At 31.2% G+C, this 4666-nt stretch overlaps 1 pseudogene; it reads right to left on the reverse strand.

Annotated features, from left to right (window-relative positions):
* Positions 1 to 481: 481 nt before the first annotated feature.
* Positions 482 to 1759, reverse strand: LOC149885623 (uncharacterized; annotated as a pseudogene).
* Between the last annotated feature and the right edge of the window lie 2907 nt (positions 1760 to 4666).

Here is a 4666-nt window from a genome sequence, read left to right on the forward strand (position 1 = left end):
ATATCTTTACGGAATCGTTCCTGGCAATGATTAATGGCTGCAGATGGGAGAATACGTTATTGATTAATTAGTTCTTAAATTTTAACAACTTTACAAAGCGGTGGGAACTTATTTGTCAATCTAATAGCATTTTAGATAAATGTTATATCAACTTAATACGTTTTAGATCGATGTTCCTTTTTTATTGCTCTCTTTTTTAAAACCCTTTTATCGAGGTGTATCGGGGTAGTTAACTCCTGAATTATAGGAATCAAAATATTATTTTGTAGATGAGTGGCAATTTTAGTTACATTTTTTGAAACCTCAAACCTTATATCTATGAGTGTTTATTATTGAGGCCAATGCCTAGAGGGGAATTATTTTTAAAAGGAGTCTCTTATATCCTGATATTCATTCTACAACATACAATACAGGAAGTTTTCCAGAAAGAAATAGTATAAATTTCTTTTTATTTTTTTAGATATTTAAAATGACTGCTTTGAACCCTATTATCCTGATTTTTGGCAAATATTATTGTTTTGTGTCAGAGTTTATGAGTTTAAACTTTAACTTGGCCATCTTTCAATTATTTCGCTATCGCTTTAAATATATGATGCATAGCATTCTTTTGCTTTGCCTGAACAAAAATACTCTATTAAAAGCACTGCTAAGTGTGGATACTTTGCATGATGATTTTACCAAAACAATAAACAATCCAGTTCTTCATCTGTCATAGTTGTATGAGAGATAAATTGCTCTACTTCTGAATCAATTTAATAATTTTTTTCTGTAGAAGTAACATTTTTCTTCATTTCTTGAAGTTGTTGTCGCTTAGCTCTAAAACAAGTTTTTGAATCTTTATCCTTTTCTGACTCTGATGTAACTAAAAACAGATAAATAAATTTAATAAAAAGTGATATCGATAATAAACATGTTACTTGATAAACTCAATGAGTTAATAAAATATTTCAAAATGTCTAACAATTATAAATAACTACTCCGTGTTCCACAATTAAATAATATAAAAAAATTAATAGTTTTAATAATAAAATTTATTTGCGTATCAGTAATTTTTTCCAAGACAAAAACTTCTTTTATTGGTGTTATTGGTTGTATAGACATAAAATGCCTTGAATTAAATCTAACTGGGTCACTTTTATGTTTAAAGCATTCTCCAACAAAGTTTCCTTTATTTCATCTCTTGTATATAACATTTTTGTGGCTGGATCTAAAAAAGAGCATACTTTTGCAGAAGTTGACAACTTAAGTCTTGGTCAATTTTTTTGGAGTAATATTCCTTTAGTTATTTTATTTCATTCAAATCACAAGAATTAATTGAAAGAAGCTTTAGTATTTTGTGTTTAACTAATGGCAAAATAGAAAGTGAATTTCCAGCACTGACCACATGGGTTAATAATTCAAACGGTTTTAAAAATTTAACCAATTCTGAAATCAAGGCTTGTTCATCATTATCTAAACATAAGTCTTATCTACCACATTTCTTAAGTAAAAATGCATCAGTATCTTTTAAACTTTAAAATACAGATTGCCTTAAAGATTTATACATATCTGGTAATGCAACTCGACTCACAGTAGAACCTGTGGGAAGTTTTAACCCAATGTTTTTTTCAAAAAACTTTTTAAATCCTTCATTATCAACATGAGAAAATGGTAGTAGATCTGTGGAAAAACAAAGGACAAAATCACAACTTAAATCATATTTTGATGAACTAGCTATAGAGCAACTGCACCATCTACGTAAAAGTTGATCATTTTTCATTTCAACGGCCGATTTGTCTGTTAATATTTTGTGAACAAGAAATAGATGAATTTTCAAATTACTGCTTTATGTAGAAATTCTAACCTTGTGAATTTCCGATAAATGTCCTGCACCTGAGGACTCGACTTTTTGTTTTTCTGTCAAAAAACATTGGCTGTAGTAATAATGTTCATCGTCGATAAATTTACAATTTTGTGTCAATATTTGACCGAAGTATTTCTATACTAATGATGAATCTGTGGTTGTTTTTTTAAATAAGCTACACAGTTTAATGTTCAAGTATTTTAAAGAACCGTTATGTGAAATACGAGATTCTTCTCGATCCATTACTTAGTAATACAAACTCTGCTTGTGTTTTTAATTTAGCTAATTTAAGTTGAGAAATGTTAGAGCGATAAAAAAAATTTATAAGTCAAGAATAAAAAACGTATTTAAAATATTATGAAAGAAGTGGCGGACGTTGCACAGTGAAGCGAAATGGTCATAAAGCGGCCAAAACTCAAAATTTTGTAATGTAATAAACGTTTTTAACAAATTATTGTTCCAATTCAAAAACAAACTTAAAAAGTGGGTAATTAAAAACTTTTTAAGTTGTAGACCCCTTCCCTTACCCCCTCTTCCCTCGTCCTCCTCCCTTGAATTTTCAATGCAATTTTTTTTAATTTTTAGATTCTGGAAATTTTTCTAAAAATATTTTCTAAGTGAAAAAAATATTTACCTTATTTATTAAGCATTAATATGTAATCCCTGATTATATATACTGATTAGTGAATTTTTACATGAAAAAGTTTAAACTTGAAAAAATAAGATTTATTAAGAAAAAAAATAACCATTCATCTCCTCTTAGGAGGTCCTGTACGTCAGGATCAAGGTTAAGACCAGAAAGTGTCTTGGGGTTCCTGAAAGCAATCGAAGAGATGACAGGGTCGCTTCTTATTAGTAAATAATGGAATTGGTTCTGCATCACATTTTGCATGTGTGATTGAGTCTTGCATTTCGTATGGCCTTAATTTGTGCTTCCTGAGCCTCCTCCGAATACGCTCCAATAGGAAGATCCAAATGCTCAGCAATTAAAAATCCATGTTCCAGAACCTTATGAAGTGTAGGTGGCATAATGTACCAAGGATAGGTTTCCACTATCAGGTCTGAAGTTTTATAACAGTATGCTTTAAAAGCATCCAAGTTCAGGTGGAATCCACTGCAAAAGGCATTCAATATGTTTCTTGGTCTTAAAATGATGTCCGAACTGACTCCTGTTATTTCAGAGAAAGATTCTGCTGCTAGAAATGCCCTCCTTGCTGTGTTTCCGATATTAGTCTTTCCAAATCCCTGCTTATGAGTATCATCTACTAAGCTTAACATCTCTTTAAACTTTCTTTTGATTTCTTTTTTTCGAGATTTTACAGATAATTTCTTAACTTCTGGAGATCGAGACTGGTATATTTTAATATTCGTTTTATATCCCAAGTGTCGAATGAATTAAAAAATTCGTATCCAACAGTGCAGTGTGGATAATCCTAAAGCTAAAGCTTGATTATTACAAACTTTTTCTCTAATTACATCCAGCTTGTTCATTTCACTAGGCTTGGCAGAACAAACATTGCAAGATTGAGTTGAGTTTATATCTGTTATAGCATTCACTTCCTTGCTGTCTAACATGGTCATCTCAACTTTTGTTTTTATTTTTGCTTTCTGGTTAGAGAAGGGGATTTCAAGTTCAAAATCTTGAAGTGTTTCTATTTGCTTCCTAACATCTAACTCTTCAGCTCTTGTTGACTCTTTTGTTTCTTTTTGGTATTGCAGGTGAAGAGGCCTGCAAAAGTGGGGGCTTGAAGGCATTGGGTTTGACCATACAGTGATGGCTCCTAATTCCAGTTCCAACGGAACAACTGCAGTTTGGAACAAGGGTTTTTCGTTTTCAACTCCTGTTGAAAGATCTGTGTCATCAAACCTTTGATTGTATACACTTTGAGATGAGGCTCCATCCATTCCAGCTTTCATATAGAATTTTCCAATTGTGTCCGATCCATCTAGACACTCTGTATTAGATATGTTTATAATTATTAATAAAGTGTCGTTCACCACTGACTGAACATAACATTTGGCAGATGTTTCTAAGGGCCTGTTTATATGGAAAGCGGGCTGGCTCGGCAAACGAGCCAGCCCGTTTACCGAGATATCGACGTCATCAATATTTTAACTTAATTTTATTTTGCGTTTATATGGATAAACGAGCTAGCCCGGATAACGAGATCTCACTGTTTTTTTGCCGAAATCTCGGCAAACGGGGTGGTTAATTTCTTATATAAATTTGTACGCATGCGTATAAACTCTAACACTTTTTAAATTTGAAAGCTTCAGCTGAAAATAATAAATTTAATAATAAAACTGACAACTTCCGTTACTTAAAATTTTAGTTGTTTTGCTTTTATAATTTACCAAAGATCCAGTATCTTTTAAGTAATATAAAGTAATAGTTACTTTTTTATCTGCTGATAGAGCTCTAGAATTAGGGGAAAAAAGGTCTGGAGATAAATAAGGGCTTAACTCTGAATCTAATTTATGAAAAGAAACGGTGAAAGGCTAAAATTTGTTTTCTATACAACAATGGGAGCTACACCAGTTATTATATTATGCTTCCATAAATCAGTTCTGCCAGTTTTAAACCAGCAGCTACGATTTTTTTCTTTTAAGGCACCTCTTTCTTGCTTGTTTCATCTTTTGAAGTAATTGCGATATTATTCATAAAGGAATAATATTTTAAAAAATATCAAATTTAAATTTGTAAAGCTTATATAACACAATTAGGCTTTTTAGAAGCATTATTTGTGCTATAATACCAGTTAAACATATTGTTAAAGTGGAATATGTTTTTTTTTCGCTTGCCGCGATTTTTAAAGTTATTAT

Source organism: Hydra viridissima, unplaced genomic scaffold (genome assembly GCF_058129835.1).
Source record: "Hydra viridissima isolate aposymbiotic clone 2 unplaced genomic scaffold, HvirCarnegie_v1 scaffold_7, whole genome shotgun sequence".
In the NCBI taxonomy this organism is placed as follows: Eukaryota; Metazoa; Cnidaria; class Hydrozoa; order Anthoathecata; family Hydridae; genus Hydra; species Hydra viridissima.